Source organism: Ruditapes philippinarum, unplaced genomic scaffold (assembly GCF_026571515.1).
Source record: "Ruditapes philippinarum isolate M1 unplaced genomic scaffold, ASM2657151v2 ctg2697_1_1_1_1, whole genome shotgun sequence".
Taxonomy (NCBI): domain Eukaryota; kingdom Metazoa; phylum Mollusca; class Bivalvia; order Venerida; family Veneridae; genus Ruditapes; species Ruditapes philippinarum.
This window is the reverse complement of record NW_026852898.1, coordinates 420980-436607: the sequence shown is the minus strand read 5'-3', so window position 1 is coordinate 436607 and position 15628 is coordinate 420980. Positions and strand designations below refer to the sequence as shown.

The 15628-nt window shown below is 33.4% G+C and overlaps 2 long non-coding RNA genes across 2 annotated transcripts in view; one reads left to right on the top strand and one right to left on the bottom strand.

Annotated features, from left to right (window-relative positions):
• LOC132727741 (uncharacterized) overlaps positions 1-15628 on the bottom strand; it is a 62477-nt gene that overhangs the window by 22519 nt on the left and 24330 nt on the right. The window contains exons 4-5 of the long non-coding RNA XR_009625390.1: positions 7825-7896; positions 2439-2512 (exon numbers count right to left, since the gene is read on the bottom strand). This is a non-coding gene — a long non-coding RNA (uncharacterized LOC132727741). The remainder of the gene's footprint in view (positions 1-2438; positions 2513-7824; positions 7897-15628) is intronic.
• LOC132727725 (uncharacterized) lies at positions 4622-6846 on the top strand. Its single transcript, XR_009625389.1, has 3 exons — positions 4622-4836; positions 5101-5265; positions 6199-6846. It is a non-coding gene; the product is annotated as an uncharacterized LOC132727725 (long non-coding RNA).

The following is a 15628-nucleotide window of genomic DNA, read 5'->3' as shown; positions in this document are numbered from 1 at the left end:
TGTCTGTCCGGTAACATGAGGTTAAGACAATAAAGTAAAGATTCAGATATGAGTTATAGTGAAATAAAACAATTTTAGGCATACATTTGCTTGTGTAATCGGCGTGTGTTGACATAAACAAAATATGAGGCGAAGAGCACAACGTTTTATGCGCATATATTTTACGAAGAAGTTTATGGATGTATATTTTAGCAAAGATAAATTATTTCTTAATATGATTCAAATGTTAACATACCGTAACATATTAAATTCAAGCCGATTTTTAATAGTTTAATGTGTCATTACGTCTGATTGTACGTTTAGATGCTGAGATCTTCTCACAAGATCCGGTTTGGGTTCAAATCGTTTATATACTGTGATATTTAGTTCCAAATTTGTTTGCAGAAATTATTTTTTTCATTTTAAGTTCAAAGCCCTTAAAACTATTCAATGTAAAACATAAACCATTTTTATACAAAGTTCAAGGTATTGAAACTATTCAGTGTTAACCTTATTGCATATTTGTAGCCAAAATAATGACTACATACATTTCTACAAAAGTATTAGTGCTATCTAAAAATTTAAATTTTTCCAACATTCAAGAGATAACTTTGTCCAAAATCATTGAACCACGACCAAATTCAAACTTGAACTGCTTATTCCTAAGATGTATGTATATGCCAAATTTGAGTTGAATGTGTACATTACCATTGGGATAATAATGTACGGAAGTATAAATTTCTGATTTTTTTTCAAAGTTCAAGAGGGATACCTCTGTCAGCTATCATCAAACAATGACCAAATTGGAACTTGACCAGTGTATTCATATGTTACAAAATCTGAGTTGAATATGTACAACTGTGGGGGAGATAATGAACAGAAACTGAAAATTTCCTTTTTTTTTCAAAGTGAAAGGGACATAACTCTGCCAAAAATCATCAAACCATTAATAAATTCAAACTTGATCTGCAAATTCCTTTGATGTATTCATATGTCAAATTTGAGTTGAATTTGTAATACCGTTGGGGAGATAATGAAGGGAAACTGAAAATTTCATATTATTTTCAAAGTGAAAGGGGCATAACTCTGCTGAAAACCATCAAACCATGAACAAATTTGAACTTAACTTGCACATTTCTTTGATGTATCCAAATGTCAAATTTAAGTTGAATGTAAAATACGGTTCTGGAGAAAATGAACGGAAACTGAAAATTTTGTATTATATTTTGACGTATTCATATATTAAATACGAGTCGAATGTGTAATATCGTTTGGGAGATCTGAAAATTTCATATTATTTCCAAAGTGAAAGGGGCATAACTCTGCAAAAAATCATTGAACCATGACCAAATTGGAACTTGACCTGTGCATTTCTTTGATGTATCCATAGGTCAAATTTGAGTTGAATGTGTAATACCGTTTTGGAGATAATGAACGGAAACTGAAAATTTCATCAAGGGGCGTAACTCTTGTCAAGAATCATCATACCATGACCAAATTCGAACTTGACCTGTATTTTCTCATGATTTATCCATATGTCAAATTTGAGTTGAATGTGTGCAACTGTTACTAAGATAGTGAACAGACACTGATTATGACAGAATGGCCATTATATAGCGGGGCATAAAAAAAAGGATGTGCTTTATCTCCTGACTGCAATATGGCCATATTTGTAGTTAAAAAATATTGCCAGTACTTACCCAGTTTTGTTGACAGATGGACTGACAGACAGACAGACAGATGGAGGGTTAACCTAAAGTCACCTCCGTTTAAAATGGAAGAGAACAAAAAATATGTTTCCTTAACCCATTACTTCATATACACGCCTTTTAACTCCTTTTTCAACCCCCCTTTTTTGTTGTCTCAAATGATGAAAAAATGCCTTATTTAGGCCCCAAACACTTGTTTTTGTTTGAGAAATGTTGTTTAAAAAAGTGACCTCTTTTTGGGCGCGGCCCCCCAACCAAAAGATACATCAGGGGGTTGCCAGATGTGCCTCCTTCTGTTTTGGGGGTTTGAAGGGGGCGGCAGTCCCCCTCATCGCCAAGACAATTTTGAACTTGTGAGAGGCTAAAAATGACCCCAGATCGATCATAAGGTTACGTCTAACCAACGCTGAAAAGCATTTGAGTCTATCACAATCAATTGAGAAGTTGCAGCACTTTGGAAACAATTTTGATGGAAAAAATCAACGCAAAATAGTGATTTTTGGCAATTTTGAGATGTCCCCTCGTTGCCAGGGTAACAGGAAATTTAAGCCTGAGCATGTTGTTGCAAAGGCAATGGTCCAGTCAACATTTGTGCCAAGTTTGATTAGTGTTGAAGCAGTTTTTATAGTATTATAGCAATTTGAACTTGTAACGGGAGACTTTTCAATGAAAACAGCCATTTTTCACAAAATGCTCATGAAGTAATGGGTTAAGATGGATAAATATACCTTTAAAACATTTGTTACCAACCTGATATTTTTTCTACCTAGTCTGTTGTAAATTCTGGATATCTAATTTTCCTTCTGTTTAACTGCTGAGGTACCCTATAAATGAGAAGTAACATTTAATTACTCTTAGATTTTGGTAAATTTTACAAGAAACTTTTTCAGTACAACATTCTCAGATACATTAATGTCAAATATGAAATATTTATAGATTTTACATGTTGTTCTGAAGCTAATATCTTGATCTTCAATATGCTTTTATAAACATTTAAAAAAAATTGAAATAATATACTTTAACAATTAAAATGGATAATTATGAAAATAGATATTAAAAGAATATGAATTAAATTGTGAATTAATTTGTACAATTCTTTGATTAGTATTAAAAACGTTTATTAAATGTTAATCATTTTTTAGGTCCTTGTGCAAAATAAAATAGTAACTCTGAAAAAACAGAGAGATTGAATGATCTGAAGATTTGCCTATACAAGTTATACTGTATAGATAAAACAGTATAAAAGTCATAAAAAAACACTTTCATTCCTCAGCCCGGGTGTAGATTTTCCGAGGTTTGTGAAAAAAACCATGGAAACTGCTTCAAAAACCTTGGAAATAAACCAGTTTTACAAGGTTTTTTTTTAATTCCGAGGTTTTTCTTAAAACCTTGGAAAATTTATCCAAGGTTTTTGGTATAAAATCCTTGGAAATAAAGAAAACCTTGGAAACTATCTCGGAATTTAAACACTCTGCCAAAAATCAGCTTGGAAAAAGCTTGGAAATGAAGAACTTTGTCATTTTTTTGCTCGGAAAAGAACTTAGAAAATTTACGTAAATTTGTTGGAAACACTTTGCCAATATTTAGCTTGGAAATGACCTCGGAAATTTGTACTTTACTAAATTTCATCTCGGAAAATGTTAAGCCATAATGGTAATCATGATTTAACTTAAAATGGGCATCAAAAGCAATGATCAACAGTTAAAGCTGGCAGATTTACTCAAACCAAGCTACCAACCCGGCTGTAGTTTGCCCATGGATTATAATTTATTTAATCCATGGTCAGAGCAAACAGTTGTCCATGGTTAGTCCATGCAAGACAGCATGGTCCAGGGAAATCAATTTTCAGTATGGACATTGTCGATGGCCAACTACCTTCTCAATAAATTTGTACTTTAAATTTCTGAAGCGATTTATTTGGGAGGAATCAATTTAAAAAAATTTAAGTGTGAAAACATGGAAAAGTTAAATAAATTCCTTGTTGACATAAAATACAATTTTATTAATGGCTATAAATGTATCGCATCTAATCATAATAAAAGAAAGACTATTCAAATAACTGATGATCAGAAAGACTTTAAAAAAACATTTTTTTTTCATATTTTTTTTTTATTATTTATAATTATCGTTACTAGATATCTTCTCCATTTTTAAGAATAGATAAAAGAGCAAAACTGTAATACAAAAAGAAACAATCAGTGTTTATGGCTATTTAAGTTTCCAAATGCATCAGTATTTTTCCCAAAGTTTCTTTCTATTTAAAGACTTAACTTAGGGTTTCTTGACAGCCTGTAAGCAACACTGAAATAAGAATGCTATATAAACTTTAATCTATGTTTTATGCCATATAAAATAGTATATTCTACAAAAAAATCTGTGACATACATTCAGATTACAATTTACTCTGCTCTTAATTTATGTGTACAATAAACATACATAGTTATTAATTGTCCTTTAAATATAATTATGTACAATTGAATGTCTGAAATATAATAACCAGTATGCTTGTTAATTTCTTATAATTAGGATAAATAAATACTGCATCCACTAAGATTTCACACACAGAATATAACACACTGATCAGATAAAACTAATGGCACCCCAGGTGGTTTCCTCAATCTTCTCAATCTTCTCATTGGGCATTCTGGGATAGACCAGATTGTTCCATGTGATTATTCAGAGGGAGTCTGGGTTTTTATACATTCCAAAACAATAAGTCTAAAATGACATTGCAACAGTGATTCTCTTTCAAGAACTTATTAAAATTTTCAACTTTTACATTTATTTATCATTTGATATATTTGTACCTTCAATAAATGTAAAATTAAAATGGTGGTGGCTTTGATATTTTGGGATCACCGCTGTTTCACATTATAATAAACCTATCCAACATACTGTTGAAAAATTTGAATCTCAGACATTAATGGGTCAAGTTATAGTTGGAAATAGTGGAAACATGGATTTATTTAAGCAATTTTGGAGATATCTTGTTTTAAATGTTAGGGAGCATATTATGGAATTTTCAAAGAAAACATTTATCTAAGTGTGACAAGATTCAGGAAATGTTTGGTTGTTGTAATTGAACCTAAAGATCAATGACCTGAGACAGGAAGATAAACAAAAGAAACATAATAGTAAAAAGGTTCAGGTAAATAACTTTTAGATACATTTATGCAGAAAAACTGTTTTTTTCTTCAAATAAGTATTAAATACAAACTATTTTAGATCTATATTTTTAACCTCTGTAAGCTAGTTTAAATACAATTGTAAAATTTAGAGGAGATTTTATGAGTATAAATGCTATGTTTGTCTATGATTGTATTAACAAGATGAATGCATGAAACTATGATGACATTATTTATAAACTTTCATCTTTCATCTATTATTTGAATCTACAAATGTTTAATTACAGAGTCAGCTTGAAAGCAAGTTTGCAGGTGTTCCAAACTACAAGAAGATGGCAATCCAGTCTCTTATCATAGCTAGTATAAAGCAGAGGAATATACTGAAAAGTCATTGGCATTGGCACAAAGGAAGCCAACTGTAGACCAGGAAAGGCTTCAAGGAATATACTACAGTATGTTTTTGTTTTAAAACTAGGTTTTGAAAGTTTCAATTTGAAATTGGAATGAATGATGGTTTCTGGAACTGATTTTTTTATTGATACTTGAAATGCCGTAAATGTAATATCAGATGACTCTTCAGCTTTATTGCTGCAGGAACACATTTCATGCCCCTTTGAGCAGACAGATACATGTGAGTCAGTGTAGGCAATCAGAATCACCTTATGAAAAGCGTTATTTTTTGCAATATTTTTAGAGTGCTTTAGGTTGTAACATCCATATGACACAATCTAAAATAATAGTAACAGACGTTGCTTATAATTTCTAAACATTGCAGAATTGTCACACTGCTAACAAAAGTTTTCTTGAAATCTTGACACTAAATACTGATGAAGAAAAAATAGTAATCAACATGAAAAAAATTAAATTCATTATTTCAAAACAAATTAGACAAACATTTAAAGTAACTACAGAAAAGGTCATTTGAAAATATTAAAGCCTTCATTTTAAACAAAGGCTATCTAAACAACTTGTCATTAAAGTAGTTTTGGATCACTCAAAAGATATATTTCCTTTAACACACAAGTGCTGATCTTTTAAAACAATATATTAACTGATATTTTTGTCTATGGAAACGTTTAAGGAACGTATTATTTTGTTCTAATTGATGAATAAAAAAGAAATTAAATGATGTAATTCTGATTGCCTACACATACTGTACTGTCCTGAGTATAACCACAGGTGTTCCTTAATCCTGGGCTGGATAGCTCCCTCAGAGGGAAGAAGCCTGTCCTGGCTTCAAGAGTCAAAAATTCAATGTTGTAAAGCAAGTTTGAAGCCTGACCACATGGAGAGGGAAGCGCCCAGTAGTGATTTTATATAATTATTTTTTTTTTAACTTCTTTCAATGGCTGTACTTTATTAAATATTAACTTTATTTATTTCAGGAATTGTATCCAAGCATTTTCCACATGTGACCCCTGTGACGGTGAGGGAAAAACTTGGGGACACTTTAAAATCATGAAGAGTGAACAGGACTTCAATAGATTAATATTTGAATATATATAAATTTGCCGGGTACCAAAAAAATTATAACTGAACATTGAGTGTAATATTTACCATTAAAGACTACTAACTTAAATTTTCATTTGTAGTGCATTACTATTTACTTCACTCTGACATTAAATGTTTCAGTGAGTCATGTGATCATTATTTGCTCTGTAGTATTATTATAAAGAAATTTATTAATTCTTTAAAAGGACAATATAATTGCTCTTTTCAGAATATTTCATTGGTTGTTATATTTTTGATTTTCCATGGATATTCTAGAAATTTCCAAGGTTTTTGCTCAAGTAAACCTTGGAAAATGATCTTGATGCTTTAGTAAGAATCCTCAGGGAAATAATTACAGTATTCCAGGTTTTGAGAAACTTTCCGAGGTTTTCATTTAAAAACCTTGGAAAACAAACCACGGAAACACTTTAAAAATCCTTGGAAATTGTTCCAATACTCCGAGGTCACTCATTTTACAAGGTTTTCTAAAAAAATCCTCGGAAATTATTTTACGAGGTTTTTATTCTGAAATCCTTGGAAATCGTTCCGGTAGTAATAGAATGCGAAATGGACTCCATTTCGCGAAATGAACTTTTCGACTACGAAATGGACATTTGTCTCTTTAATTTTGGTTTAAGTGTACTATTTAATATCATTTTTAAGAATGAACAAGTGATATATGACATAAAATTATTATTTAAACAATTTTGTTTATATTTTTTTCATTATTTATGCTTGCACATTTGAAAATAATCGTATAATAATGCAACATAGTTCAGTGTTTTATACATGGTCTTTCAAATAGAAAGATTCTGTTCTATATTATATCATATGTTTAACCTGGGACAAAAATATTTTTGTCGTCCCAGAATAAACGTTAGTGAATAGAAAAGATACCCTTTGTGACATGTCAGTTACACAATGATTTGTAAAGCAAATGTCCATTCCGTAAGCGAAAACTCCATTTCGTGGCCGAAAACTCCATTTTGTAGAGGCCAGATTATTTTCAGAAATATGACTATAAAATAGGAAAATAGTAATTTTAATTGGTTCAATCTGTAGTTTTATGTCATATGTTTGACATAAATTAATAAAAATAATATTACTCATCATGGTTAAACAAACAAATGTCCATTTCGTAGGCGGTAAGTTCATTTCGCGAAATGGAGTCCATTTCGCATTCTATTACAACCCGAAATCGTTCCAATACTCCGAGGTCTTACTTTTTACGAAGTTTTTTTTTAAAAAAAAAACTCAGAAATTTTTTACAAGGTTTTATACCCTCTCCCTATTTTTCCAAGGTTTTCTTTATAGCAAAGTTTTGCATTTTCTCGTTCCAATACTCCGAGGTTTTTTTCCAAGGATTTTGAGCCAAAAACCTTGGAAAATCTACACCCGGGCGTCATGTTAAAAAACCTTTGTGACCTCCCTTTGTCTTTCAATTCTTTTCATTACTCTTTAATGTTGGCTTCACTGAAAGTTTGTAGCAATTAATCAGGTTCAAATAAAAAAGGATTTACCTCTTTTTGGTACCAAAAAAAGGACCTTAACCTTTGTGTAGCAAGATTCAAAGAAGACCACCTTTTCCACACCTAGAACAATCAAGAGAAAAATATGTATGTAGCAAAGTTAAAAAGTGCAGAATCAGATCTAAAAAAGAAATTGTCACATAATGCTTTCTTTCATTTTAAGTATATATCTAAAATATTTCTTTAACAAGAGCACCCGCTAGGCGGAGCATTATATGCCCAAAAGTGTTTTTTTTTAGTAAGGATGAAGCATTTGTAAGACAATTGGGAATTAGCTGTTCATCCTATAAAATTTTACAGCTGTAGGTTGATTAATACTTAAGTTATTGAGCAGAAACTGTTTCCAGTTTTAAGGTAATAGTGACCTTGACCTTGTGACCCAAAAATCAATAGAGGTTTTCTATCCAATATGCACAACCAACCTATGAAGTTTGAATATTGTGGGTCAAATCAAACTTAAGTTATGCTCCGGAAACTGTTTTCAGGTTTAAGGTAATAGTGACCTTGACCTTTGTCCCCAAAAACAATAGGGGTCTTCTACCCAATATGGACAATCATTCTATGAACTTTGAATATTGTGGGCCAAATGGAACTTAAGTAATGCTCTGGAAACTGTTTTCAGTATTAAGGTAACAGTGACCTTGACATTTGACCTTGTGACCAAAAAATTAATAGGATTTTTCTTTCGAATATGCACAATCATCCTATGAAGTTTGAATATTGTGGGCCAAAAATGGAACTTAAGTTATGCTCTAGAAACTGTTTTCAGTATTAAAGTAAAAGTGACTTTGACCTTGTGACCCCAAAATCAGTAGGGGTCTTCTACCCAATATGGACAATCATCCTATAAGTTTGAATATTGTGTGCCAAATGGAACTTAAGTTATGCTCTGGAAACTGTTTTTGGTTTTAAGGTAATTGTGACCTTTGACCTTTATCCTAGTGACCCCAAAATCAATAGGGGTCTTCTACCCGATATAGACAATCATCGTATGAAGTTTGAATATTGTGGGCCAAATGGAACTTAAGTTATGCTTCACAAACTGTTTTCAGTATTAAGGTAATAGTGACCTTGACCTTTGATCTTGAGGCCCCAAAATCAATAGGGGTCTTCTACTCAATATGGACAATCATCCTATGAAGTTTGAATATTGTGGGCCAAATGGAACTTAAGTCATGCTCCTGAAACTGGTTTCAGTATTATTAGGGAACAGTGACCCTGACCTTTTACCTTGTGACTTCAAAATCAATAGGGGTGTTCTACCCAATATGACCAATCATCCTATGAAGTTTGAATATTGTTGGTCAAACGGAACTTAAGTTATGCTCCGGAAACTGTTTACAGTTTTTAGGTAATAGTAACCTTTGACCTTTTCACCCAAAAATCAATAGAGGTCTTCTATTCATTATGGACAATCATCCTATGAAGTTTGAATACTCACAGTGGGCCAAATGGAACTTAACCCATTACTTCATGAGCATTTTGTGAAAAATGGCTGTTTTCATTGAAAAGTCTCCCGTTACAAGTTAAATTGCTATAATACATAGAAAACTGCTTCAAATAATCAAACTTGGCACAAATGGACTAGGACGCATTGCCCTGCAACAGACAGACTGACGCCAGGGGGTATAACATAATATGTCCTTTCGGGCACATAAAAATTAAAGAAAATGATTTAACCCTTTCCTTTATATAGATGTGTTTTGACAGCTTTTCAACCCCCCACTTTTGAGGCCTCAAACGGTGATAAAATGCCCTATTTAGGCCCCAAAACACTGTTTTTTCGTTTAAGAAGTGTAGATTAAATAAGTGATCACTTTTTCAACGCTACCCCCTATCAAAAAGGTACCTCAGTGGGTTGCCAGAAGTGGGATCACGATATAGCAGACTTCCGGTGATAATCTAAGACACACACTCATTGCAGGACATCAGACATGTGCATGATATTCAAATGGAACCACTGACCACATTACCCCTTATTGCTTCGGTACTAATCATTGAAGGATTTCAGACATTTGCAGACATTCCATTTGAACCACTACAAGTTTGACATTAAATAATTCAAGGCCAACGATAAACCTAAAACCCAACATTAGTGGAGACTTGAAGGCAATGTATGAGTCAGAAAACAGATAGTTATGTATTTATCAAAATATAAAAGACAGTAACTGTTGATATTTGAGAACATCCTTGAACTTTACATTAGTAGATGATTGGGGAATCTCAAATACAAAGAAAGACATTATACATGTTTTGTTTTTTGTTTTTTTTTGCTTTAAGACACTTTACATGTATTTTTTGCTTTAAAGGACATTAAATTTTAATTAGACCTCCGCAAGTCGGATGTGTCACCTTGTGAACAATATAGTTTAGGAGAAATGGCCAGGACAAAAATGAAATATGAAAAGTTACAAAGGGCAATAACTCAAAAATAGGAAGCACAGAGCAGCAGTTTCTGTGCACTGCACTTCTTATCAATAAGATCTATCATCCTATGAAGTTTCAAGCCCATAGCTTTTAAAATTTAGAAGAAATGGCCTGGACAAAAATAAAGTATGAAAATTAATAAAGGACAATAAGTCAAAAATAAGACATGCAGAGTACCGGTTCTTGTACACTAGTAGGAGCAGTAGTTCAGTGGTAGGACGCCCGTTTAGGGATCGAGAGGTCCCGGGTTCGAACCCCACCAGGGGAACTGCTAATTTCTTTGAGCAAGAAATTTACCTGCGATTGCTTCACTTCACCCAGGTGTAAATGGGTACCTGCGAGGGTGGTATAATTCCGTTGCGCCAAAGTGTCGGCTGCACAAAGCGGAGTTAAAAGACTCCCCAGGGAGATTGATAGATAGATATCAGTAGCCCGATGACCAGGGGTAATAGCTGTAAAGTCGGTAAACGTGCGTATGCATGAAACTTAGACTATAAAATGCAATTACTTTTTTTTTTTACTGCACTTTTTTCTTAATGAGATCTATCATCCTATGAAGTTCCGTGTCCATAGCTTTTATACTTGAGGCCATCAAGACAAGAACTGTCGGATGACAGTATTGGCTCGACTGTTCGAAAAAGTTGTCACAAGGGAGTTTTAATGAGTATAATAATGCTAATTACCTATGAATACATAAAATTGACCGAAAAGGTACAAAGGCTTGTTATTTAAGGAACTCCACTGAGGTTTACAAGCCTAAAAACATAAAATTTTATTTTTTTCACATAGATAAACATGAGCATTTAAAACAGAAATATATATAAAATATAACCAAGAAATATACAAGAAATGCATTGAAAATCATATGTATGTGCTATTGTCAGTCCGATTTGAGTGAAAAGCGTTTAAACGCTTTTCAATTTTGGGTCATTTTTCACTATTATAATAATTATTCTGGAAAAACGGAGCGAGCTAATGATCTGAAATTTTGCACATAAGTTATTAGTATAGATTTACATCAAATGGAGTAATAATGTCAAAAAATTATTTCCAGTCCTGTCATGTCAAAAACCTCAGTGGAATCCCTTTAAGATGTTTTATCAAGTAAATCATTGCTTTATTATCATGAATGCATAAAATTGTCCCAAAAAAAGGCACAAACCCTTCAGTAGTTATGGAGATAACAGCTAGCTTACAAGCACAACTATACCAAGAATTTCTAAGTTGAAAAAGGGGAGAAAAATCAGCCTTAATGCAAGGTAGAATTATGGATCTTGGTCAGTGACCTACAATTATGACCCTAAATGCATATGTGAAGTTTTAAATAAATATCTTTAATAGATATTGAGATATATAAAACTTGCATGTAAACATTAACCAAGAGACTAAGTAGAAAAGGGGAGATGAATCAGCCTAAATGCAAGATAGAGTTATGGAACTTGGTCAGTGACATACAATTATGACCCTCCAATTATGACCCTAAGTACATGTGTAAAGTTTCAAGTAAATATTTTTTAAGACCATTTACCTTTAACCAAAATTTCTAAGTTTCAAAGGGGCAAATAATTCTGCAAATATTGCAGGCAGAGTTATGCAATTTTGCAAACTGATGTCGGCTACATTGTTACTATAAACAAGAGGGCCATGATGGCCCTGGATCGCTCACCTGACCCATAAACCGCATCCAAGCAATGTCTTAGACAAGCATCCTGGCCAAGTTTGATGACAACTGAGTCAAACATGTGACCTCTAGTGTGTTAAAAAGGTATTTCCATATTTGGGCAATGTGACCGAATTCTTGACCGGAGACAACCCATATTCAAACTTGACCTAGAAATCATCAAAACAACCTTCCTGACCAATTTCCAGGAAATTTGGATCAAACTGCAGCCACTAGAGTGTTAAAAAGATTTTTCTATTTTTAGCTCCGTTGACCTAGTTTTTGACCGGAGATGACCCATCTTCAAACTTGACCTAGAAATCATCAAAAGAATCTTCCTGACAAATTTCCAGAATATTTGGTTCAAAACTGCAGCCACTAGAGTGTTTACAAGCTTTTTCTATTTTTAGCTCCTGTGGCCTAGTTTTTGACCGAGATGACCAATCTTCGAACTTGACCTAGAAATCATCAGAACAACCTTCCTGACAAATTTCCAGAATATTTGGATGAAAACTGCAGCCACTAGTGTTAACAAGCTTTTTCTATTTTTAGCTCTTGTGACCTAGTTTTTGACCGGACATGACCCATCTTCGAACTTGACTTAGATATCATCAAAACAATCTTTTTGACAAATTTCCAGAATATTTGGATGAAAACTGCAGCCTCTAGAGTGTTAACAAGCTTTTTCTATTTTTAGCTCCTGTGACCTAGTTTTTGACAGGAGATGACCCATCTTTGAACTTGACCTAGAATTCATCAAAACAACCTTCCTGACAAATTTCCAGAATATTTGGATGAAAACTGCAGCCACTAGTGTTAACAAGCTTTTTCTATTTTTAGCTCTTGTGACCTAGTTTTTGACCGGACATGACCCATCTTCGAACTTGACTTAGATATCATCAAAACAATCTTTTTGACAAATTTCCAGAATATTTGGATGAAAACTGCAGCCACTAGAGTGTTAACAAGCTTTTTATATTTTTAGCTCCTGTGATCTAGTTTTTAACCTGAGATGACCCATCTTCGAACTTGACCTAGAAATCATCAAAACAACCTTCCTGACAAATTTCCAGAATATTTGGATGAAAACTGCAACCACTAGAGTGTTAACAAGCTTTTTCTATTTTTAGCTACTGTGACCTAGTTTTTGACTGGACATGACCCATCTTCAAACTTGACCTAGAAATCATCAAAACAACCTTCCTGACAAATTTCCAGAATATTTGGATGATAACTGCAGCAACTAGAGTGTTAACAAGCTTTTTCTATTTTTAGCTCCTGTGACCTAGTTTTTGCCCGGAGATGACCAATCTTCAAACTTGACCTAGAAATCATCAAAACAACCTTCCTGACAAATTTCCAGAATACTTTGATGAAAACTGCAGCCACTAGAGTGTTAAAAAGCTTTTTCTATTTTTAGCTCCTGTGACCTAGTTTTTGACCGGACATGACCCATCTTCGAACTTGACCTAGATATCATCAAAACAACTTTCCTGACAAATTTCCAGAATCTTTGGATGAAAATTGCAGGCACTAGAGTTTTAACAAGCTTTTTCTATTTTTAGCTCCTGTGACCTAGTTTTTGACCGGAGATAACCCATCTTCGAACTCGACCTGTATTTCATTGAGACAAACATTCTGACAAAGTTTGATGATGATCCAATCAAAACTATGACTGCTAGACTGTTAACAACCCAATTGTTGACGACGCACGACGATGGACGCCAGACATAGCCCCATCATTATACCTCACCTTGACCACTTCGTGGTCAGGTGAGCTAAAAAGTATTGTAAATTTTAATTGAATATCTCAAGCAATAATTGAGATACTTGACTTTACAAAAAACTTTAACCAAAATTTCTAAGTTAAAAAGGGGCATAATTCTAACAATATTGTATGCAGAGTTATCCAACTTGTCAATCTGATGTACGTTGTTACTATAAATAAGTATTGTTAGTTTCAATTGAATATCTCAAGCAGTAACTGAGATATTTGACTTTACAAAAAACTTTAACCAACTCAGACGCCGGGGTGACTACAATAGCTCTCATATTCTTTGAATAGTCGAACTAAAAAATGTTTGTTTGCAGTAACGTGACCGACTCATGAAATTTGCCCAGACTCAAACTTTTTTTTATGGTCTGGAGAAATTTTTTTTTTCTGGTCGCCGAAAATTATGCCTAATGTGCTTTCTTTTCGTTCTTTGGACAGGGCTGTCGTGGCAGGAGCCACAATGAGCAAATTGGCTCCAAAATTATTAAATTGGCTCAGGATAATCACAATTTAGCTCAAACTAACAAAAATTATGACTTTTGGAATCTCCAGTCTAAATTTAGCATTTGCTATTTTTATAATGGAAAAGTACACATTTGGTTTTCCATCTGTAACTTCCATTTTACCGCTTCTTATCTCAAAGCACAGCGATACAGTCTACTTTTTGTGGGTCGTTGACTGGTTTATATTTGAAACTTCCCTTCAGAATGAACTAGAACTATCACTAAATGTGATTAATACCCCCACAAGACTGCTTCGGAAATGAGGATGTTACTAGTAACAGAACCTTGTAAAAGAATTGAAATATAGAGTTATGGTTGTAGGCAATTAAAGATAGTTGTGGTTCTTGTATGTTGCATTTCCTTTCAATGTGGTTGGCCATTAAAGAAGTTTTATTGAATTACTCTATAATTAATCCAAAAAGACAAGGAAAAGGAACAAAGGGCAATAAGTCTATTAATACTGAAGATGGAGTTATAGTTCTTGTGCACTGCACTTTCTCTTATTGTGCTTGACCATTGTATGAAGTTGTTTTGAATTCCAACCAGTACCTTTTAAGTTATGCTCCGGACAAGGAAAAGTATCAAAGGCAGTAACTCTGTATTTTGTCAAAATGGAGTTATGGCTCTTGTGCACTGCACTTCCTTTTAATGTCCTTGACAACTGTATGAAGTTGTATTGAATTCCAAACAATAGTTTTCAATTTATGCTCTGGACAAGGAAATGTAACAAAGGGCAATAAGTCTGTAATTAGTCAAGATGGAGTTATGGTTCTTATGCACTGCACTTCCTCTCTATGTGCTTGACCATTGTATGAAGTTATACTGAATTCCAACCATAAGTCTTTAAGTTATGCTCAGCACAAAAAAAGCAATGGAAAAGTAACAAAGGGCAATAACTCTGTAATTTGTCAAGATGGAGTTATGGTTCTTGTGCACTGCACTTCCGCTTATTGTGCTTGACCATTGTATGAAGTTGTTTTGAATTCCAACCAGTAGATTTCATGTCATGCTCTGGACAAAGAATAGTAACAAAGGGCAGTAACTCTGTAATAAGTCAAGATGGAGTTATGGTTCTTGAGCACTGCAGTTCCTCTCAATGCGCTTGACCATTGTATGAAGTTATAATGAATTCCAACAATTAGTCTTCAAGTAATGGTCCGGACAAAAGAATGCAATGGAAAAGTAACAAAGGGCAATAACTGTTATTACTTTAGATAGAGTAATGGTTCTTGTACACTTAACTTCCCCTTATTGTGTTTGACAATTGTATGAAGTTGTTTTTAATTCCAACCAGTAGTTTTCAAATTATGCCCCGGACAAGGAAAAGTAACAAAGGGCAATAACTCTGTAATCAGTCAAGATAGTGTTATGGTTCTTGTGCTCAATGTGCTTTACCATTGTATGTAGTTATATTGAATTCCAACCATTAGT